The 24951-nt window shown below is 48.1% G+C and overlaps 1 protein-coding gene across 1 annotated transcript in view; it reads left to right on the top strand.

Annotated features, from left to right (window-relative positions):
- pde8b (phosphodiesterase 8B) overlaps window positions 1-24951 on the top strand; it is a 208828-nt gene that overhangs the window by 58350 nt on the left and 125527 nt on the right. The gene's annotated exons all lie outside the window — the stretch shown is intronic.

Below are 24951 nucleotides of genomic sequence, written 5' to 3' on the forward strand. Positions count from 1 at the left end.
GTACTAAAGACTGCAGAGAGTGGAGTAGAAATGCACCATCATTTTGATTCAAGCCAATTTGAAAACTATGGCAGGGACAGGATTAGGTTTTAATAAGCTGGCATCGAGAGGTATCTGGCAACAAACTTTGATAAGAATGGGACATGGAGCATTATTTTACTATAATAAGTGATCATAAGGGATAGGAGTAGAATGAGGCCATTGGGCCCATCAAGTCTACTCCGCCATTCAATCATGGCTGATCTATCTCTCCCTCCTCACCCCATTCTCCTGCATTCTCTCCATAACCTCTGATACGTGTAGGGTTGCAGATGATTTTCTTTGAGAATATTGCTGTCTGTAAAAGCAACATACATAATATGCTGAAAGCCATGCTTTGTTAACAGGTGCTTTAGATTCATTTTGACCTCAATGGCAACACACTTGGTCATCCTGCTCTTTACAATAGACAGGACTGGGTTTTTTGCAGAATGACGACAATTTTGGAAGCAAGGAGAATGTGCAGAAGGTGGAGAATTAATGAAGATGCTTAATTGATGAAATGAGCAGCAATTTGCTTTTATTTTCCAGGACTTTATTCACCCATAGTCAGGATCGAACCCGGATCTCTGGCGCTATAAGGCAGTTGCTCTACTGCTGCACCACCATGCCCCCTACCCCCTGTATTTGTATAGAGATGAGTGCAAAAAGAACTTGATTTAAGGGCCTATCCCACCAGCATGCGACTCCATGCGGCAAGCGTGACCTAACGTGGTCGCTTGAGCCGTAAGGCCTCGCGGGGCCGGTCCCACTTAGATCGCCAGAGCCGTATGGAGTTGTGCGGAGCTGGTCCCGACATCGCGCGGGGCTCCGAAAAACTGACCGTGTTCAAAAGTTCCGCGCGGCAACGGCCTGCCGGCCCGCAGCCACCTCGACGCCACATGCACCGCCTCGACGGGCTTACGCAGTGTCTCGACGCCAGACGCATCACGCGCGAACTTCCCACGGACTTCGCTCGAACTTCACGTCACTCACGCGACCTCCGCGCGGACCCCGCTTCCGGTATGGCCGCGCTTGCCGCATGCAGGTCGCATGCTCGTGGGACAGGCCCTTTAATAAGATGACAAGGATCGCAAGCACCAGAAATATTTCCGCTCCTTTTCATTATAACCCACACATCTCTCCTCTTCTCAGCCCAACTCCCACACCCATCCCAGTACAAAACCTCTTACACTTAATGTGCAACAAAAAACATTGCCTAACGTTTCTATTTGATCTGATAAATGCTTTGTAATGTGAACTGCATTGACAAATATCAGCGTTCATTGATCCGTACTGCAGCACATCGTGCATGGGCAAGTCGGGCCGAAGGGCCTCTTTCCACGCTATATGACTTTAGTTTTTATGGTTTTAGAGATACAATGTGGAAACGGGCCCTTTGGCCCACCAAGTCCGCACCGACCAGTGATCCCCACACATTAATACTATCCTACACACCTTATAGACAATTTTACATTAATACCCCAAACCAATTAACCTACACACCTGCACGTCTATGGAGCGTGCAAGGAGACATGCTAAACTAATCTCATCTACCTGCACATGATCCATATCCCTCTAATCCCTGCATATCCATGTGGTATCTAAAAATCTATTAAATGCTTCCATCATATCTGCCTCCACCACCATCTCTGGCAGTGCGCTCCAGGTACCCACACATCTGCTTCAAACGTTGTCCCTCTCAGCATAAAGCTATGCTCTCTAGTCTTTGACATTTTCACCCTGGGGGAAAAGAGTTTGACTGCCGACCCAATCTACACCTCTCATAACTTTGTGTACGTCTTTCAGATTTCCTCTCAAATTTCAGAACTTCAGAGTTGTCCAACCTCTTTCATGTAGCTAATACCCCCAAACCCATTCTGATAAACCTCTTCTTCATCCTCAACAAAGCCTCCACATTCTTCCTGTAATGGGTTAACCAGATCTGCACGCAAAGGGCGGCCATGGTGGCGTAGAGTTGTTACATACAGCGCTTGCAGCGCCGGAGACCCGGGTTCGATCCCGACTAGGGGTGCTGTCTGTACGGAGTTTGTACATTCTCCTCATGAGCGTGCAAGTTTCTCCGAGATCTTCGGTTTCCTCCCACACTCCTGACCTACAGGTTTGACGGTTAATTAGCTTTGTGTATGTGTAAATTGTCCCTAGTGTGTCTAGGTAAGTGTTTGTGTGCGGGGAATTACTGGTAGGAGCCAACTTGGTGGATTGATATCTCCTCAAGGTATGCCTACTTTGAAGTTCTCCTCCTCTCTCCGAAAACAGTTTCACAACCTCCTCTCTCCCTCAGCCCTTGGGCTCCTCCTCTTCCTTTTTCCTTTCTTCTCCCCCCCCCCCCCCCCCCCCCCCCACCCTCCATCAGTCTGAAAAAGGGTCTCGACCCGAAACGTTGCCTATTTCCTTCGCTCCATAGATGCTGCTGCACCCACTGAGTTTCTCCGGCACTTTTGTCTACCTTCGATTTTCCACCATCTGCAGTTCCTTCTTGAACACGGCCTGTTTCCGTGCTGTATCTCATAAAATACTCAAAATGCAGCCTAGCCAAAGTCTTACAGAGCTTCATCATGACATCGCTCAAACTAAACACCATCTGCCATTTCTCTGCCCATTTCCATAGCTGATCTGCATCCCGCAGTATACTTTGACAGTTTCCTCACTGTCCACATCTCAAGCAATCCGGTGTCATTTCCCAAGTTAATAACTAATGCGCCTGACCCACTTAGGCGATTTTTTAGGTGACTGTAGGCGACTAGGCTGCCGCCACAAGGTCGCCGGGGTGTCGCCTGTGTGGGCGTGAGTCGTCTCCTCAGTCGCCCAAAGAATTGTTGCGTATTTCTAGTCGCCACTGGAGATTGAAATGTTCAAAACGTTTTGCCGACAGTCGGAGACAGTGGGTTTGACGCCAATGAGCGTAGCTTGACTTCTCCTGACGTAGGTGCTGTCGTAGGTTGTCGTCAGATGACGCAGGTTGTCGCCGGTGTTGACCGGTGAATTCCATTGGCGACTACCTACGTCAACCGGCGACACGCACTGGCGAGTGAATTGTCTTTCGCTATCTTCAGATGTCGCCGACAGGGTCGTACCTTGTCGTAGTAGCTTGTTGCGGGTGGACATAGGTTGTCGTAGGTGTGGTTGTAGGTGGGTGTCAGTTGTCAGTAGCTTGCCGTAGCTTGACATCGACTGGGTGTTAGGTTGTTGTAGACACTGTCGTAGACATTGGCGTAGGGGGGGGGTCCAGTCGACGGTTTTCCGGCGATCTGCTACGCCTATGACAGTCGTCGGCTGTCGCCTAAAAAATCACCTAGTGGGACAGGCCCTTAAACCATTCCCATTTATTTCCAAGTCATTTATATTTGCAGCAGAGGTCCCAGCACAGATCCCTGTGGAACCTTTGAAACCGTCGAGCTCCACTGGTGACAGAGCTTCAGCCAGATGAACACCTTTCCACCACACACCCTGTCTTCTATCAGTAAGCCAGATCTGAATGCCAAGTCACAGCCAAGTCGATACGGTACGATACGACATGATAGAACGTTATATTTATCCCAGGAGGAAAATTAATTTGTCAACAGTCATAAAAAAACACAAAACACATGAAACATGAACCATGAAAATAACGTGACATAGAAACATAGAAATTAGGTGCAGGAGTAGGCCATTCGGCCCTTCGAGCCTGCACCGCCATTCAATATGATCATGGCTGATCATCCAACTCAGTATCCCGTACCTGCCTTCTCTCCATACCCCCTGATCCCCTTTAGCCAGAAGGGCCACATCTAACTCCCTCTTAAATATAGCCAATGAACTGGCCTCAACTACCCTCTGTGGCAGAGAGTTCCAGAGATTCACCACTCTCTGTGTGAAAAAAGTTCTTCTCATCTCGGTAAAAGTTCTTCTCATCTCGGTGACGAGTGACAAGGCTTTGGGGATGTGCAAAGGTTGAGGATGTGGGTGGGGGTGCGGGGGGGGGGGGGGGGGGGGGGGGGGGGGGTGGGGGGGGTCAGTCTCAGTCTCAGTCTACTCCACGACAGAAGGGGGAGGAGTTGTACAGTTTGACAGCCACAGGGAAGAAGGATCTCCTGTGGCGTCCTGTCCTGCATCTTGGTGGAACCAGTCTGTTGCTGAAGGTGCTCCTCAGGTTGACCAGTGTGTCATGGAGGGGGGTGAGCTGTATTGTCCAGGATGCTCCACAGTTTGAGGAGCATCCTCCCCTCCAAGACCAACCTCCCATTAATCCAACACCATCCCCAGGATGGAGCCAGCCTTCCTGATGAGTTTGTTGATCTTATTGGTATCCGCAGCCTTCGCCCTGCTCCCCGGCACACGGCAGTGAAGAAGATGGCAATGGCTACCACCGATTGGTAGAACATCTGCAGCATCTTACTGCAGATGTTGAAGGAGCGGAGCCTTCTCAAAAAGTACAGGATGCTCTGTCCCTTCTTGTACAGGGCCTCAACGTTCCTAGACCAGTCCAGGTTACTGTCCAGGTACACTCCCAGGTACATGTACTCCATGGTAAACTGCGTATCCACACCATTGATGGAGACAGGGGACAGGGTTTTCCTCTCCTCCTAAAGACCACCACCAACTCCTTAGTCTTGTCGGTGTTGAGCTGCAGGTGATTCAGCCCACACCACTCAACAAAGTTGTTGACTACACCTCTGTATTCAGCTTCCCTCCCCACACTGATACAGCCCATAATCGCAGAGTCATCCGAAAACCTCTGCAGGTGGCAGGAGGCGGAGTTATATCTGAAGTCCGAGGGGTAGGTGGTGAACAGGAAGGGAGGGAGGGCCACCCCCTGTGGGGCCCCTGTGTTGCTCACTCACCTACAGACACAGTTCTGTAGCCTGACATATTGTGGTCGTCCAGTCAGGTAGTTGGTGATCCAGGACAGCAGCGGAGCATCCACCGGCATCTTCCCCAGTTTGCTCCCTAGTAGTGAAGGCCGGATTGTGTTAAAACCACTGGAGAAGTACAAAAACATGACTCTCACATCGGCTTCCCGGCTTATCCAGTTGAGCATAGGATCGATGGAGCAGGTGGATGATGGCGGCCTCAACCCCCATCTTTGCGTGGTAAGTGAACTGCAGGGGGTCCAGGTAGGGTTTAACTAGGGGTCACAGGTGCGTGAGCACCAGCCTCTCCCGGGACCTCATGATGTGTGAAGTCGGCACCAATGGCCTACAGTCATTGGAGGAGCTGGGGCGCGTCCTCAGCTGGGGCGGGTGGGGTGAAGAAGAAAGGAAGAGGAGGAGCCAGAGGGCTGAGGGAGAGTGGGGAAGGGGGAGGGGGAGGAGACAGCAAGGGCTACCGGAAATTAGAGAAGTCAATATTCATGCCGCTGGGGTGTAAACTGCCCAAGCGGAATATGAGGTGCTGCTCCTCCAATTTCCGGGGGGAGATAGTGCTCACTCTGGCCATGGAGGAGGCCCAGGACAGAAAGGTCGGATTCGGAATGGGAGGGGGAGTTGAAGTGCTGAGCCACGGGGAGATCAGGTTGGTTAATGCGGACCGAGCGGAGGTGTTCGGCGAAACGATCGCCAAGCCTACGCTTGGTCTCACCGATATAAATCAGCTGACATCTAGAGCAGCGGGTGCAATAGATGAGGTTGGAGGAGGTGCAGGTGAACCTCTGTCGCACCTGGAAAGACTGCTTGAGTCCTCGAATGGAGTCGAGGTGGGAGCTAAAGCCCCTCCTGTGGTTGCAAGGGAAAGTGCCCGGGGAGGGGGTGGTGCGGGTGGGAAGGGAAGAATTGACCAGGGAGTTACGGAGGGAGCGGTCTCTGCGGAAGGCAGACAGAGGGGGAGATGGGAAGATGTGGCGAGTGGTGGGATCACGTTGGAGGTGACGAAAATGACGGAGGATTATTTGTTGTATGTGAGGGAAGCGACTAGTGGGGGTGGGGCCGAAGGTGAGGACTAGGGGGACTCTGCCCTCAATGTTCCATGGAGTGGGGGGTATGGGGTCTAGGAGAGAGAAGCAGTGTTGCGGGGCAGTTTTGAAGAAACCAATGGTGAGAGCTTCATCTATAGTAGGGCGGAGGGGAAACCCCAGTTCCATCCTGAAGAATGAGGACATTTCCGATGCCCTGGTGTGGAACACCTCATCCTGGGAGCAGATGTGGCGTAGATGGAGGAATTGGGAGAAGGGGACCCCCCCCCCCCCTCCCCACACCCCCACCCACATCCTCAATCTTTGCACATCCCCAAAGCCTTGCCACTCATCACCGAGATGAGAAGAACTTTTACCGAGATGAGAAGAACTTTTTTCACACAGAGAGTGGTGAATCTTTGGAACTCTCTGAGTCCTTACAGGAAGCAGGGTGGGAAGAAGTGTAGTCCAGATAGCCATGGGAGTCAGTGGGTTTATAGTGGATGTCGGACAGAAGTCTATCACCTGCGATGGAGATAGTGAGGTCAAGGAATGGTAGGGAAGTGTCAGAAATGGTCCAGGTGTATTTGAGTGCCAGATGGAAGTTAGTGGTGAAGTGGATGAAGTCAGTCAGTTGTGTGTGGGTGCAGGAGGTGGCACCAATGCAATCGTCAATGTCCTAGGGTTGAATGCCCCAGGGCTGACACCATCAGGACCCGTAGCTTTGCCTGGGTCAACTCAGCCCAGCTCCTTCCTCACCTGCTCAGCCTTGATGGTCAGGCTCGGCAAAGAAAGGGCAGAGGAAGTGGACCAGGGGGATTGAGGGGGAGAGACTGTCGGGGAACAGGGGGGAGGATGGGCAGAGGCCCCAACATCATATCTATTAAAAAAACAGGTTTAGCTCACTGGCCCAGTCCTGAATGCTTTCCCTCCCCAGGTCACTGGTCATCTTGTAGCCTGTAATGCTCTTCATTCTGTCCCACTCATCCCTCATGTTGTTACGCTGAAGTTGCAGCTCCAGCTTCCCCCTGTAGTCATCCTTGCCCTGTCTCAGTCTCTCCTTCATGTCCTTCCGCACCCGTTTCACCACCTCCCTGACACCATCTTCATAGGACCTTCTATGGCCCAGGGCATGTTGTTGGGGAAACAGTGTACAGTCTCCTCAGGGGCAATGTTATCCACACATAACTTTATGTGATTGGTAGCACAGTCCGTGCATCCATCAATGTCCCCTCCATGGGGACTACAGGGTGCGTCCCAGTCTGTGACCTCAAAATACAGTCCTCAAGTCAATCGTGCATTTTCATCTTCTGGATCAGCCCACCATGGCGGACTTTATCAAATGCCTTGCTAAGATCCATGTCAACATCATGGATCTCAGCACGGTTTGCGCAGCGGTAGAGTTGCTACCTCACAGTGCCAGAGTCCCAGGTTCGATCCTGAATGCCGATGGTGTCTGTACGGAGTTTGTATGCAATCTCCCTGTGACCATGTGGGATTTCCCCAGGTGCCCCAGCTTCCTCCCACACTCCGAAAGACGTACACGATTCTAGGTTAATTGGCTTTCATTAAAAAATTGTGAATTGGTTTTAGTGTGTGGGATAGTGTTGGTGTATGGGTATTGCTGGTGGGTGTGGACCAGATGGGCCGAAGGGCCTGTTTCCATGCTGTATCTCTAAATTAAACATTTTGATTAAAGCATCTGTAAGTAAGTTTGATTTAACTGGAGTCGTTGAGTTAAAAGTTAAGGGCCTGTCCCACCAGCGTGCGATTGCATGCGTCTAGCGCGACCAAATGTGGTGGCTTGAGGCGTACGGCCTCACGGGGCCGGTCCCTCTTACAACCGCGGAGCCGTCTGGAGTTGTGCGGGGCTGGTCCTGACATCATACTCACCAATAAGCTGGGCAGGAGGCGGGCCGACTGAATTTGGACGTCGCACTGCGTCGGGCGGTGATGTCATCGCGCCCTGAATATTTGGGAAAACAGTCAGTTTTTCGGAGCCCCGTGAGATGTCGGGACCAGCCCCGAACATCTCCATATGGCTCCGGCGATCGAAGCGAGACCGGCCCCGCACGTTAGGTCGCGCTCGGCCGCATGCAGTCGCATGCTGGTGGGACAGGCCCTTTAACCTCAGTACTCAGCTTGATTGACCATAATTTACGAAGATACCCACTCTCTAGTTTTAATTGTTCCTGGTTGCACTGCTTATTCGTACGCTGGGTATTGTACCCATTCCAGTTCTGGTGCAATATTGTCCTCATGTGAAGGTTTCCTCTGTCCCAGGCAAGATTTCCGTGGATCCAGAAATATCATTATCTGCACCCTGCACCAAATCGATACGATACGATACGCCAAAAGAGGACTCTCACAATGGCTCCCGACGTATCTAGCTAGGTGAGCATTGGGACGATGGAGCAGGCGTGTTCAGCCCCCATCTCCTCAGCCGTCCTATCTTTCTATCCCTATCCCCACCATTACATGACGTCGGGAGTTACAAGAAGATCACTACCCTGGAGGTCCTGCTACTGGCTGTTGCCCCTCCCTCTGTGGAATGTTCTGCAGATGCACCGAGATATCCTTGAACTTGGTATCATCTTGGGTTCCATTTGCTGCGACAACATCGCATGCTAGTCCCACTGTCTAGAGAGTCGCCTGCCACTATATCCGGATCCGGATTCAACCTACGTCGCTGTGCCCCACAGACATGCCTTATGCGATCGACTGACTGTAATTGCTCTCCACTACACAGTCCTCGCCTTCCACCTCATTATTCTCCAAAAGGGTACCCCTTGTTTGGAGGGAGACGGCCGCAGTTGATTCCTTCACTCATTTCTGATGGAAACTCATTATTTTTTGCCCGGACCATCGGTATTCTTCAGACGACCCTGAGCTAATTTTCGTGTTTATTGAAAAAAAACCCATCACCTATAACACCGATATGCAATGAAGTCCTGATATTTCTTCCTTCCCCAGCTATTCATTCATCTGGCCAACAAAGACACTATACTGAGAAGCAATTAGCTTTGTACTAAGTGGGTGTTGTTTCTTCATTTTCTGACACATTCTGGAGTCGTGAGTCATTATTCTCACAACTCTGAAATACAGAATTAAATTAGGAGAAGGCATAGTGTAGGAAGGAATCGCAGGTGGTGGTTTAAACCGAAGATAGGCACAAACTGCTGGAGGAACTCAGCGGGACAGGCAACATCTCTGGAGAGAAGGAACGGGTGACTTTTCCGGTATGAGATCCTTGTTCAGGCAGGCTGACCACACTGAGACCAACCGCCAACTCTCAGACACCTCTTCCTACCTATCCTTGGACTAGGATCCCCCAGATGAGCACTAGGCCATAATCTCACAGCCCACTGATTTTATCACTTCCAACTCCCCCTCTGCCCATCTGCCTTCCACAGCCTCTTATCACATATAAATTCTTTGCTTGTATTCCTTGCCAAGGTATGCAAATAGTCGCCCATAAAGGGTGCTTACAAAATTACAAATCCCACCGCGCCAGTTCCCCCTTTGTTCCTCCCTCACAGCAGTCACCGCACGCCAGGTCCTCCCTTTGTTCCTTCCCCCGGCAGCTGCGACCTCACTCCCACGTATCTGGCATCGTCCGTTGGTCAGCATCATCATCGACCGCCGTACCGACCCCTCCACTAACACCGGCCCCTCCGCTAACACCGCCGGGTCCTCCCCGGACACCTCCGTGGCGCCGACACCGGCCCCAGCCGCGGGCTCCGTCGACCCGCGAGGCTCAACCACCGGCCCACGATGTACCGGCCTCGGCTTCTCAACGGCAGCCACGGCGCCTGGGTAAGGCGTCATAGACGTGCTGGTTTAAACCAAAGGTAGACACAAAATGCTGGAGTAACTCAGCAGGACCGGCTGCATCTCAGGAGAGATCTGCAGAAGGTCTCGACCGCCATCTGCAGAAGGTCTCGACCCGAAACGTCACCCATTCCTTCTCTCCAGAGATACTGCCCGTCCCGATGAGTTACTCCAGCATTTTGTGGCTATCTTCTATGTAAGAGTCAAGAGAGATTATTGTCATGTGTCCCAGTCAGGACAATGAAATTCTTGCTTGCTGCAGCACAACAGAATATTTTAGGCACAAATACAGATCCGATCGGTGTGTCCATATACCATAGAATATATATATCTATATTACTAAAAGTCTGATCTTGACTGCTTTTGGCTCGCTGTGGTGTGATTTCCGAGAGAACGGCGCCACCTACGGTCGTCATTTTTGGCCACCTTACTCAGAACCCCCCTCAGTCTTCTGGGACCGGCGGCAGGGGGGGCGATCCTATAAAACACGGAAATGTAGTCCCTTACTCAGTCTCTGCCAGACCCAGGAAGTGAGAGGGTCACGGTTCCCTGAGCTGCGAATAACACTGAACGCACGTCTACTCCATGGTGATTCCCCTCGATGCGGTTGTAAGGTGGCTGCTGCCCAATTGTTATATATATATATATATATATAGATAAAGTGCAATAGACTGTTATAGTTCAGAGTTTGTTTGAAGTTGTGTTTAATAGTCAGATGGCTGTGGGGAAGCAGCTGTTCCTGAACCTGGATGTTGCAGATTTCAGGCTCCTGTACCTTCTACCTGATGGCAGTGGTGAGATGAGTGTGTGGCCAGGATTGTGTGGGTCCTTGATGACACTGCCATCCTTTGTGAGGCAGCGACTGCGATAGATCCCCTCGATGGTAGGGAGGTCAGAGCCGATGATGGACTGGGCAGTGTTTACAACTTTTTGCAGCCTTTTCCGCTCCTGGACGCTCAGGTTGCCGAACCAAGCCGCGATGCAACCGGTCAGCATGCTCTCTACTGTGCACCTGTAGAAGTTAGAGAGAGTCCTCCTTGACATACCGACTTTCCGTAATCTTCTCAGGAAGTAGAGGCGCTGATGTGCTTTCTTTATAATTACATCAGTGTTCTGGGCCAGGAGAGATCTTCGGAAATGTGCACGCACAGGAATTTGAAATACTTGATCCTTTCCAACATCGACCCGTTAATATAAACAGGATTGTGGGTCCCCATCCTACCCCTTCCAAAGTCCACAATCAGTTCCTTGGTTTTGCTGGTGTTGAGAGCCAGGTTATTGTGCTGGCACCATTTGGTCAATCGGTCGATCTCACTTCTATACTCTGACTCGTCTCCAAAGTGATACGCTCCACAACAGTGGTGTCGTCGGTGAACTTGATGATGGAGTTTGCACAATGACTGGCTACGCAGTCATGAGTATAGAGTGAGTACAGCAGGGGCCTGAGCACGCAGCCTTGAGGTGCCTCCATGCTGATTGTTATCGAGGATGACACATTTCCACCAATACGAACTGACTGTGGTCTGTGAATGAGGAAGTCGAGGATCCAATTGCAGAGGGATGCGCAGAGACCCAGTTCTGCGAGCTTTGGTAACCAGCTTGGAGGGGATGATTGTGTTAAATGCCGAGCTGTAATCAATGAATAACAGCCTGACATCTGAGTTTTTGTTGTCCAAGTGGTCCAGAGCGGAGTGGAGAGCCAGTGAGATCGCATCCACCATTGATCTGTTGTGGCGGTAAGCGAACTGCAGTGGGTCCAGGTTTATGTCGAGGTAGGAGTTGATTTGCGCCATGATCAGCCTCTCAAAGCACTTCATCACCACAGACGTTAGTGCCACTGGTCGATAGACATTGAGGCACATCACCTTGTTCTTCTTGGGCAGTCAGTATTATTGATGCCCTTTTAAAGCAGCTGGGAACCTCAGACCTCAGAAGTGAGAGGTTGAAAATGTCCGTGAAAACTCCAGCCAGTAGGTCTGCACAGGTTTTTAAAACACGACCGGTTATACCATCAGGTCCAGGCGCTTTCCGAGGTTTAACCCCTCTGAAGGATCTTCTGATGTCGGCCTCTGTGACTGTGACCGAAATACCATCACGGCAAATGAGTATGAAAGGCATACAGACACAGATATATATATACATATCCACACATATATATGTGTGTGTGTGTGTGTGTGTGTGTGTGTGTGTGTGTGTGTGTGTGTGTGTGTGTGTGTGTGTGTGTGTGTGTGTGTGTGTGTGTGTGTGTGTGTGTGTGTGTGTGTGTGTGTGTGTGTGTGTGTGTGTGTGTGTGTGTATATAAAAAAAACTGAAGGGGGATAAAAGGGAAAGAAACTACATGCTCTGCAAAATTTATTTTTTGGATGAAAAAAAAGTAAAAAAATGAAGTGGTTTACCATGGAAACTGGTTGAACATTTGCTTCCAGCATCTGTAGTTTCTTGTGTCACAATTGATTTGGTATGTTGCTGAGCAAGAATGTCAAGGAATCTGTTGGATGAAGAGTAACAACGCAAGTAAAATGAATCAAAAAGGGATATGGATTACATAGATTTGAGTGGAATTGCAGGTGCTGGGGTAAGCAATGGGTCTGTGTCCTGATCCTCGGTACAGATAGTTGCCTGAACCTGGTGTGCATGGAATGATACGGTTTTCAGGAGTACAGAAAAGGGAGTTTGTGTACTGAAAAGTGATGTTAATGTTCCAAAATCGAAACTGCTATTTTTACCAAAACCTTGTTACATTTGTGTGATGTTACTTTTCGTGAATGCTCATGAAAAACCTATACATAGAACATTGAACAGTGTGGTACTGTGTAGCACAGGAACAGGCCCTTAGGCCCACAATACTCTTGCCAAATATGATAGCGTTAAACACATCTCATTGCCTGCACATGATCCATATTATCTGCAATCCCGACACATCTGTGCCTATCGAATAAGGATAAAGGGGTATGGGGAAAATAAATAAAGCAGCAATGGGAATGATGGGATGGCTGTGCCAGCATCTTGTTTAAACATGATAGGCTGAGTGGCTATCTTCTGTGTTACATAATCTCCCATTTAACATTGAGAAGCTTGGAGTATTGATTCAAATGCATGAGTTAAAATAGTAAGATTAAACGAGAACTTACCAGTTTGAAGTTTGATCTGTATTTTATGAGGAGTTACGATGAGGGATTACGTGAAGAGCCCGCTCAGCACGCATGCACGGCATACTTCAAAGCAGCGGTGTGGAATCACAGTTAGACACAGTTATTGAAGTAAACATAGTAAGGAAAAGGAGACAATTTATCAGTTTGACCCATATTATTGAGGGTGGGAGCGGAGGGCACGTAATCCCTCATCGTAACTCCTCATAAAATACAGATCAAACTTCAAACTGGTTCTCGTTTAATCTTACTATTTTACTTCGGAGTCACGTGAGTGACTACGTGAAGACTTCAAAGCTCTGTGATTTCAAACCGTGTAACAGTTATTACTTCACGCACTGCCGAAGTCCTTGAGGGGGGAAGTGTGTTATCGTAATCAACCAATGAATCTGTTTGTAGAAAAACACAATGGTATTTTTTAACAATAACAACAAAGAAATTAAATTGCTCCCCTGGGCTTAAATTAAATATTTGCAGTCTGTAAAATCTTTTCTGCAAATAAAACAGATTTAGCCAACGGCTTATTATAAAATTTCTGAACGGTCTTTCCCCCCACCATCCTGCTGTAGTCAGGGTGTGGTCTATAGGCATGTCCATTCTTTTAGCCGTCGACGTGGATGCTGCCCTGGTGGAATGAGATTTGTACATGTTAGTGTTTATCCCAGCAGCTTTTAGCACCTGCTTGAGCCATCTCGCAATGGTTTGGCTCGTCACCCGACCATAAGGTTTTTTATGACTGACCCACAAGGCTTTTCATCTCCCTCGAATATTTTTGTTGTGTCTATGTAGGATAATAGGTGGGTCATGGCACATAACCGTGGTTCTTGCGGGTAAGCCCGGAATTCCACGACTGGATTAGGTGTTCCTGCTCTGCTCTGTTTGATCAGTCCCTGGATAATGACAGAGATCTGGTCTGGAGCTGTGAGCATGCTGTCCAGTCGCAATAGGTGTAGTGACTGGACCCTCTGTGCAGATACAAGTGCCATCAACATGAGTGTTTTGAGCATAGATTGTTCCAGGTTGAGGGATCTGGCTGGTGGCCATCCCCTGAGGTATGTCAGGATCACACTGACATCCCATATATGGGTGTACCTTGGTCTAGGGGGTTAGAGTTGTAAATACCCTTCATTAGTTTGACCACCAGCGGGTGGGACCCCATGGCCTGTTGTCCTGGAGCTGGTTTTAAATAGACAGACAGGGCACTTCTAGCTGTGTTGATGGCTCTGTAGCTGAAGTCCTTCATCATGGTGAAGGTTCGCCAGGAATTCCAGTACGTTGGTAACTGTAGCGGTTGAGTAGGTGGTCCCTGTATCCAAGCAGTACTTCTCCCATTTTTTTGATGCTGGACAAGTGCTGTTTTTAGTGGATGTTCGGAGGGATGCTGACATGGTGTCAACGGTTTGTTCTGATAATCCCAGTCCCAGAAGTGGTTTGTGCAGAATCTGCAACCCAGGAGTTTGATTTTTTCATGGCACGGGTGGCTTGTGCCCGACACTGGGTGTTAATAACTCTGGGTCACTGGGGAATACCATCGGAGTTTCAACAACCATGTCATGGAGTATTGGGAACCATGGCTGCGTAGGCCAGTCGGGTACTATCAAAATACCTGAAGCGGAGTCCATTTGTATTTTGCATAGTCCCCGACTGATGAGGCAGAAGGGAGGAAATGCATAGAAGAAGAATTTCCCCAATCCAGCACAAACGCATCTACCACTGCTGCCTCGGGGTCTGGTTCCCAAGCGACATACACAGGTACCTGGTGATTTAGCCTTGATGTAAATAAATCGATATCTGGCGTGCCATATTGCTTGATAACTTTTGCAAATTTTGGGGGGTTTAACATCCATTCGATATTGTCATTAAATTTACGTGACCTGGTGTCTGCCACTGTATTTAGCTTACCTGGCAGGTAAGTTGCTGATAGCCAAATATGTCTTTCGACACACCATTGCCAAATTGTGTTGACCAACTTGTCGCATGATACCGATTTTATCCCGCCCATATGGTTAATGTAGGCCACCACCGTAATATTATCTATTTGTAACCGTACATGCAAGTGATGCATATTTGTGCATATGCTTTTAAACCATAAAAGTCACCCAACATCTCTAGATAATTGATGCCCAGTGTAAGTGGTAACGATGACTCTGGGTTAGTCCATCTACTACTTGTGCTGGATATGGAGTTAGTTGCTCCCCAGCCTTGAGCAGTGGCATCTGTTTGGATAACTAACGTAGGGTTAGTGATGATAATAGGGCTGAAACTATGCCAAACGTTTTTTGCCCACCACTGTAGTTCTGATATTGCTTCAGTGGGTAACCCTATACCTTTGCTCTTTGTAAGTTTTGACAGTGCAACGGTCCGAATCATTAAATTGTTGCATGATTGTGCCAATTCAACTGTTTTGTCTCTTGGCGATGTTACAGTCACGTAGACTGAATTAATTGTGAAGCCCAAGTAGTCCATGATTGTGGATGGCTTCAACTTAGATTTATCTGGATGTAAGACAATCCTAGGGTTTCGAATAACTGTTTGGTAGCTGATACAGCTGACATAGTCAATTCCATGGTCTTGCCTATTATTTAAGATATCATCAAGATATGCCATGACAATATGTTTTTGACTTCTCAATATTGTCAGAGCTGGTTTTAGTATCCTGGTGAATAATCTTGGGCTGATGTGAACCCATTGGGTAACGCTTTAAACTGCCATAGCTGCCCCATCCAGGTAAATTTCAGGTATCTCCGATGATCCTTGTGAATGGTACTGAATAGTAAACATCTTTAAGATCAATGCTTGCCATGAAGTATCCTTTGGAAATTAGTTGTTTGGCAGTAACAACTGTTTCCATTTTGAAATGTATATACTTAACAAACATATTTAGTGAAGTTAAGTCAATGATGATGCGACATCCACCATCTTTTTTGGGTTTAGTGACGAATATTTGATACGAATTCCAAGGGTTCATGTTTTGTTTTTCCCAATGATACCTTTTGTAATTAGTCTCACCAGTTCAGCTTGTCCCTCTCGTTTCTTTAACGGAGAGGGAAAATATCCTCTGTGGTGAATGTTGAACTGGTGGCAATTTTGGCTATTTTGTATCCACTAATGCCATTGACTATATACTGATCACTCGTGATAGACTCCCGTGCTTCTTAAAACAGGTGTAATCTCCCCCCTGTTAGTATTAAGTCCCTATTTTCTACATGCTGGTAGGAACCAGACCCACCTACCTCCATGGTTATGGGTATTCTTCTGTTTCCTTCCGGTCCAACGAGTCTTGCACGTCGTCTGACGTGGCGGTGATGTTGGGGGTGGAGCATTTTCCATGGGGTCCACTCTGGGCCCTGGTCTAAAGATGACTTCTGGGGATAGAATGCGGACCCCGAGCTTTACACCAGTCCCATATGGTAGACCTTGACTGATGGACGCGATGGGGTGCTGCCCCGCGTAGGTGGAGAGACGTCCCCGTCCGATAAGTCGGAGACATCAGCCGGAAATGATCTTAAAGATGTTTATGGTTTAAAAGCATATGCATAAATATGCATCACTTGCATGTACGGTTACAAATAGATAATACTACGGTGGTGGCCTACATTAACCATAAAATCGGTATCATGCGACAAGTTGGTCAATACAATTTGGCAATGGTGTGTCCAAAGACATATTTGGCTATCAGTAACTTACCTACCAGGTAAGCTAAATAGAGTGGCAGACACCAGATCACGTAAATTTAATGACAACCATCGAATGGATGTTAAAACCCCCAAAATATTGGGGAAATGGATTGGGGAAATTTTTCTTCTATTCATTTCCTCCCTTCTGCCTCATCAGTCGGGGACTACGCACAATACAGATGGACTCTGCTTCAGGTATTTTGATAGTACCCGACTGGCCTACACAGCCATGGTTCCCAGTACTCCATGACATGGTTGTTGAAACTCCGATGGTATTCCCCAGTGACCCAGAGTTATTAACACCCAGTGTTGAGCACAAGCCACCCGTGCCATGAGAAAATCGAACTCCTGGGTTGCAGATGCTTCACAAACCACTTCTGGGACTGGGATTATCCGAACAAACCGTCGACACCATGTCAGCATCCCTCCGAACATCCACTAAAAAACAGCACTTGTCCAGCATCAAAAAATGGGAGAAGAACTGCTTGGATACAGGGACCACCTACTCAACCGCTACAGTTACCAACGTACTGGAATTCCTGGCGAACCTTCACCACGATGAAGGACTCAGCTACAGTGCCATCAACACAGCTAGAATTGCCCTGTCTGTCTATTTCGAACAAGCTCCAGGACAACAGGCCATGGGGTCCCACCCGCTGGTGGTCAAACTAATGAAGGGTATTTACAACTCTAACCCCCTAGACCAAGGTACACCCATATATGGGATGTCAGTGTGGTCCTGACATACCTCAGGGGATGCCCACCAGCCAGATCCCTCAACCTGAAACCATCTATGCTCAAAACACTCATGTTGATGGCACTTGTAGCTGCACAGAGGGTCCAGTCACTACACCTATTGCAACTGGACACCATGCTCACAGCTCCAGACCAGATCTCTGTCGTTATCCAGGGACTGATCAAACAGAGCAGACCAGGAACACCTAATCCAGTCGTGGAATTCCGGGCTTACCCGCCAGAAACACGGTTATGTGCCATGACCCTATTATCCTACCTAGACACAACAAAAATATTCGAGGGAGATGAAAAGCCTTGTGGGTCAGTCATAAAAAACATTATGGTCTGGTGACGAGCCATTTCGAGATGGCTCAAGCAGGTGCTAAAAGCTGCTGGGATAAAAACTAACATGTACAAAGTTTATTCCACCAGGGCAGCATCCACGTCGACGGCTAAAAGAATGGATGTGCCTATAAACCACATCCTGGCTACAGCAGGATGGTGGGGGGAAAGACCGTTCAGAAATTTTATAATAAGCCGTTGGCAAAACCTGTTTTATTTGCAGGAAAGGTTTCCAGACTTCAAATATTTAATTTAAGCCCAGGGGAGCAATTTTAATTTCTTTGTTGTTATTGTTAAAAAATACCATTGTGTTTTTCTACAAACAGATTCATTGGTTGATTACGATAACACACTTCCTCCGTCAAAGACTTTGGCAGTGATGTAGTAATAACTGTTACACGGTTTGAAATCACAGAGCTTTGAAATCTCATGTGACTCCGAAGTAAAATAGTAAGATTAAACGAGAACTTACCAGTTTGAAGTTTGATCTGTATTTTATGAGGAGTTACGATGAGGGATTACGTGCCCTCCGCTCCCACCCTCAAAAATATGGGTCAAATTCATAAACTGATGTCTCCTTATCTTTACTGTGTTTACTTCAATAACTGTGTCTATCTGTGATTCCACACCGCTGCTTTGACGTATGCCGCACATGCGTGCTGAGCGGGCTCTTCACGTAATCCCTCATCGTAACTCCTCATAAAATACAGATCAAACTTCAAGCTGGTAAGTTCTCGTTTAATCTTACTATTTTATGGCAGGTTTTATGATTTGTTTACGAAGGTTGTGGTCATTTCCGTATTTGTCCACGGAACGAGCAAACGATGTGATGGCTGACGTCAGGAGCCTGAGGATCCGCTGCAGTTTTCTAAGGCCTTATTGACCACCTCTCCTGTAGGGGCCTGTTGGAGAGGTGGTTAATGCTGGCCGCTTGTTTGGCCTTTAACGGCCTCCTGCACGTGGGGTTGCCACGTAGCGGTCCACCACGCCCAGCAGCTCTTCCTGTTCCTGCACCCCTTGCATACTCCCGAGATCTTCAGCCAGCGTCCCCTCTTCTTGACCAGCCCAGCCCTGGTCACCAAAGCTACCCTCGGGTAAGGAGGAAGCAATGGGCAGTGCACAAGACACTGTGGAGGGAGTGCCTGAACTCCCCCTGCGAGAGCGCCCCTCACGAAGCGCGTCACGCTGGAGCCCCTGCTCCAGGAGCCGCTCCATTCGGCTCAGGCAGCTGTCTCCCCTCCCCGTGGAGAGACGTCCCCGTCCGACAAGTCGGAAGCCACCGGCCGGACGCCTCTTCCGTGGCTTTACTTCCAGCCCGCTGCTCAGGCGCTAGCGGGCTGGGCTCGGCACGGTGTCGGGGATAGCGGAGCGCCCGGTAAGCGGTCTTACCGCCTTGTTGCTGCCCCCCCCCAGATGGAACGCTCCTCCGTGGAGTCGAGTGGGGAACAGGTTTGTCCAGAAGCCTTTCTTCTCTGACTGAAAGCAGAAGGCTCCCTGTGAAAGAAAACCCGACCTCAGAGCTTACCTGACGGTCCGTTCTTTCACCTGTAGCAGGAACGCCTGACTCCCGATGCGGCCGCTGTTACACTGCTGAACGCAATGCCGCGCATGCGTGGCTGAGCGGGCTCTTCACGTAGTCACTCACATGACTCCGAAGTAAAATCCATAAAGAAGTGGAGTGAGCTATAAGTCCTGGATCTAAATTGGGTGAGTATCTGTAAGCGGCTGTCACTGTGGGTTGGATTAGGAGGAGAACCTCAGGCTGAAGACCTAAACTGTCTTCGAAAACTCTTTAGCCTCCTGCTGGCTCAACCCCTGTGCTAATGCGGACTCCAAGAGCTTAATGAAAAACTGTGCATTTGGAAGTTCGTGGGACAGCTTGACTATACTAGATCTCCACTTTGGTACTAACAGCTTCATAGAGCTACACAGCATGGAAACATGCCCTTCAATCCACTAGTCCTATATACGAGCATTTGGCCCATAACCCTCTAAATCTTTCTGATCCGTCTACCTTTCCCAATGTTACTTTTGACATCCGTAATTGTATCTGCTTCCATAGTTCCCATTAGGAAATCATTCCAGATTCGGGCTATCCTCTGAATTCCCTTTAACCTTAATCTCCACTTAAACCTTTGCCCTCTAGTTTTGGAATCCTCTATCCTGGGAAAATGATAGTGAGCATTCACTTTGTCCATGCCCCTCTAGTTCACCTCAACATGATCACCCCTTAGCCTCTTACGCTCTAAAGAAAATTGTCCTAGGATATGCAACCTCTCCCTATAACTCAAACCCGCAAGGACAGGTAACGGGTAAATCACTTCTGCACCTTTCCAATCTAATGACGTCCTTCTTAAAGCTGCGTGACCAGAACTGCACACAGGTATGGTCTCACCGACGACTTGCAGCATGACATTCCAACCTTTGTACTCAATGCCTTCCCCAATGAAAAGTGGAAACCACTGCTCAGTCCATCACGGATACTGGCTTCCCCTCCATCGAAGGGATCTACAGGTGTCACTGCCTCAAAAAGGTGGCCGGCATCATTAAAGACCTTCACCACCCTGGCCCCACCTTCATTTCACTTCTGCCATCGGGAAGAAGGTACAGGAGCCTGCAAACTGCAACGTCCAGGTTCAGGAACAACGTCTTCCCAACAACCATCAGGCTATTAAACACACAACCTCCAACTAAACTACGAAGTACATAGACGTGGAAGGCATTGTAGTCTTTGCAATATTACTGCTAGTTTTTTTTAATATACTGAACTTTTTGGTAGTTGATTATGGTATTTGCAGAGTACTATGTTTACATATCTGTTTCGCTGCTGCAAGTAAGAATTTAATTGTTGTATTTCGGAACATATGACAATGGCATAGCTCGGCGATCGTTTCACTGAAACAGGTGTCAACTTATCTACATTGGCGAGACTAAGCGCAGGCTTGGTGATCGTTCCACTGAACACCTCCGCTCAGTCTGTCTTAACATACCTGATCTCCTGGTGGCTCAGCACTTCAACTCCCCCTCCCATTCCCAATCTGACCTTTCTGTCCTGGGCCTCCTCCATTGTCCTCAGAGTGAGGCCCAACGCAAATTGGAGGAACAGCACCTCATATTTCACTTGGGTAGTTCCAGGCATGGAAATCGCTATCAAAACATGCGGGGGACACAATTTCTTGGCGGCCGTGCTCGCGCTTGCACTTGCGCACACACTGGCGCACATGCGCACACACGTGAGGCTGCGGCCGTGGGCCCTGTGGACGGTAACATCGGGAGCTGACCCAGTTGGTGACCGACTCCGAACTCCAGCAACAGCAGCTTCGTCCGCCCTGAATCGTGGGGCTTCAGGTGGTCTTTCATCGGCCAGTGGGGGCTTCAACATCGGGAGCCTCGATCGCCTCGATCGCCTCCATGCAGCAGTTTGATTTTAAGCCGCGCTGGGCGCTGAAAGGCCAAATCATTTCCCCCGTCCTCCCCACCCCCCCCAAGAATTTCCGCCCATGACCCCAGCGGTATGAACATTGCCTTCTCTAACTTCAGTTAACCCTTCCCAGTTCTCCCACCAGTCTTACTGACTCTCCCTACATTCTATCTTTGTCCCGTCCTCTCCCCTGACATCAGTCTGAAGAAGGGTCTCAACCCGAAATGTCACCTATTCCTTCTCTCCAGAGATGCTGCTTCACCCGTTGAGCTACTCCAGCATTTCGTGTCTACCTACTGACAATAAAACACGCTTGATCCTTGACCTGACGTCTACCGATGGAGTAGGTTCCAGTACATTTGAGCAAGACAGGAAAACTTGACAGGAAAGAATAAATAGGACAGATACTTAATATGCCCTCTAAATTTACTTGAATTGGTATTTAATTCCAGGCTAATAGATTTTCAATAAGCCTATGTTCTTGAATGACTGGTACTTTGTAAATGGGATATAATTTATTATAACTCATTTTGTTATTGATGTCAGTGTTTAATGCAATTTCACCATCTTAATAATTAATTTGTGCAACTCAAAATACACAATGGAGATGAATATGTTTATAAATCTGCTTGCGTTGTACGTGACCTTTCAGGTTACCAGCAGTTGTTGGCTGTCTTAAATACCTGTGGGAGCTACTTTAGCAATGGGGTCGAAATCGACCAATCTATGCTACTTGTATGCATTATATGATGTGAACACAGCACAATCTCCTCCATAATGGCTTCCTGCAAGACTTCCCCCAACCCCATTTAGTATTTCGCAATTGTACATTTATCCTCTTCATCTATTCATCCAACTTAGATGATGGTTTAATTCCCAGCAGTCACCAATCTATATTACTAAAAGCCTGATCTTGACCGCTTTTGGCTCGCTGTGGTGTGTTTCCGAGAGAACGCCGCCACCTACGGCCGTCATTTTTGGCCACCTCGTTCAGAGCTCCGCCTTCCGGGATCGGAGGATTTTTCCCATCGATGAAAAATCAGAGAGATATTAATGTTTAAAAAAAAATCCCCATTCTCTCTGCTGCCCCCGCTGGCAGCATGGGGACGGGACTATAAAACCCGGAAGTGTAGTCCCTCACTCAGTCTCTGTCAGACCCAGGAAGCGAGAGGGTCACGGCGCTCTGAGCTGCGAATAACACTGAACGCACGTCGATTGCACGGTGAGTCCCCTCAATGCAGCTGTAAGGTGGCTGCTGCCCAATTGTTTGCCTCGCCTTTTTAACAAGTTTGTGTTCACAAAATTAATTTTGGTTGTCGGGTGGCTGCAGCCAAATTGTTTGCCTTGGCTTGGCTTTTAAAATCGTTGCAACAGTTGGCTGCCAGCCCAAGAATCCATTCGGCCCATAATGTCTATACTAGCTCTCTGGCAACCAGTACCTTCGGCCCGCAACACCCATACAAGTGCATCAGAACCCCCCCCCCCCCCCCCCACTGGAGAGTAATATTGGAATTGGTGGAGAGGTGAAATTGCGTTGGTGACCAGCCTTCCCGTGTGATGCTGGGACCCAACGGGTCCCACTTAGTCTAGTTAAGGTTATAATTATCCAAGTGAATATCTTTAGCTTGGAACACGTGGTCTATTACATTGTAACTGGATATAAAACACAAATGCTCCACCTTTGCTGGGTCATCGGTGCCGGCTCTGATTTGTTCTGTACCTTTTCATACCTCTAGTTTCCCCTCCCCTGACTCGCAGTCTGAAGAAGGGTATTGACCCAAAAACATCATTTTTGGTGTAAACCAGCATCTGCAGTTCCTTCCAACACATAAAACACAAAGTGCAGGATTAACTCAATGGGTCAAACAGTGTCTGTGGAGGAGATGGACAGGCGACCTTTCCAGTTGGAACCATGTGCTGGATAAGCCTTATGGAGGGGGGGGGGGGGGGGGGGGGGGAGCTGCCAGAAGGGTACAACATTCTGAGAGGTATCGATAGGGTAGACAATCCTTTTTCCTAGGATGGAAATATCTAATATCTAGAGGCAAAATTTAAAGGAGATGTGTGGAGTAAGTCTGTTACACAGAAGCTACTGAGTGCCTAGAATATACTGTCGGGGATGGTGGTGGAGGCAGATCCGATAGTGGCATTTTAGAGGGATAGATCATCAGTTAAGTGCCGACAAGTTGGTTTTGGTTTTGGCATCATGTTCAGCACAGACATTGTGGGCCGAAGGACCTGTTCCTGAGCTGTATTCTATGTTCTACGTGTGTTGAACTACTAAAGCTTGTTTGTACATAGCACCCTCTTGACATTCCAATTTAGGACATGGGCAGCAGAGTTTTGGATAATCTCAAGTTTACGATAAGCAACCAGGAGTATATTGAAATCATACGTTGGAAAATAACTGTACCAAGTTTATCATATCAGTATGCCTTAAATATGAGTTGAAAGCTCAGAATGTTTTGTGCCAAAAGACTTTCTTCCACCGATATTTTGGCTATCACTGATTACTATAATGACAATATAAGGTTTAGAATTGCGAAAAGATAAATATAAAATAAACCGATATCAGTCTCGTAGCGGCAGCATCAGAATCTTGATATTTGTAAATTGAATTTCCTGGAAGGGTTTAACAAATTCTATAATGCAGTTACGCCACTTCGTAATGGAAACCAGAACGGTTCCCGCGCAGATAAAACTGAGCAGCAAAATTGTTTGTGTAGCAGGTTGAACAACAGAACACAAGAAAATAGGAGCAGGAGTATAGGGAGAGTAAAGGATGAGGTCATGGAGATTCAATGGTCCAATGGTGCTTCCGTTTAGTTTAGAGATACAGTGCAGTAACAGGGCGTTCCGTCCCTGCCGACCAGCAATCACCCCGTGCACCAGCAGTATCTGACAAACTAGGGAGAATTTGCAATTTTACCAAAGCCAATTATTATTTTACCAAAGCCAATATTAGCCAACATGCAATTATCAAGAAAGCACATCAGCGCCTCTACTTCCTGAGGAGATTACGGAGAGTCGGTTTGTCTAGGAGGACTCTCATCTCCGTTCTAAATGGCTTACCCCGTACTCTTAAACTGTGGCCCCTGGTTCTGGACTCCCCCAACATCGGGAACATGTTTCCTGCCTCTAGCGTGTCCAAACCCTTAATAATCTTATATGTTTCAATAAGAAACCCTCTCATCCTTCTAAATTCCAGAGAATACAAGCCCAGCCGCTCCATTCTCGCAGCATATGACAGTCTCGCCATTCCGGGAATTAACCTTGTGAACCTGCATTGCACTCCCTCAATAGCAAGAATGTGCTCCCTCAAACTTGTAGACCAAAACTGCACAAAATACTCCAGATGTGGTCTCGCTGGGGCCCTGAACAACTGCAGAAGGACCTCTTTGCTCCTATACTCAACTCCTCTTGTTATCTTCTTCTGGCGTATGGTGTGCATAGCCTAAAGTTGTAGGACAACTTGTTCTATTTGATCTTATTTGATTGTGCATTCGTCGAAACAGGGCGGACCACGTGAAGGTTGCAATCTTTCACCCCTCCTCTTGTTATGAAGGCCAATATGCCATTCACTTTCTTCACTGCCTGCTGTACCTGCATGCTTACTTTCATTAGGTACACAAAATTGCTGGAGAAACTCAGCGGGTGCAGCAGCATCTATGGAGCGAAGAAAATTTGTGTACCTTCGATCTTCCAGCATCTGCAGTTCCTTCTTGAATGCTTACTTTCATTGACTGATGAACAAGGACCCCCCAGATCCCTTTGTACTTCCCCTTTTCCCAACTTGACACCATTTAGATAATAATCTTCCTTCCTGTTTTTGCTACCAAAGTGGATAACCTCACATTTATCCAGGTTTAAACTAAAGTGGCAGGTGGG

The sequence above is a fragment of the Leucoraja erinacea genome, chromosome 3, assembly GCF_028641065.1.
Source record: "Leucoraja erinacea ecotype New England chromosome 3, Leri_hhj_1, whole genome shotgun sequence".
NCBI classification, from domain to species: Eukaryota; Metazoa; Chordata; class Chondrichthyes; order Rajiformes; family Rajidae; genus Leucoraja; species Leucoraja erinaceus.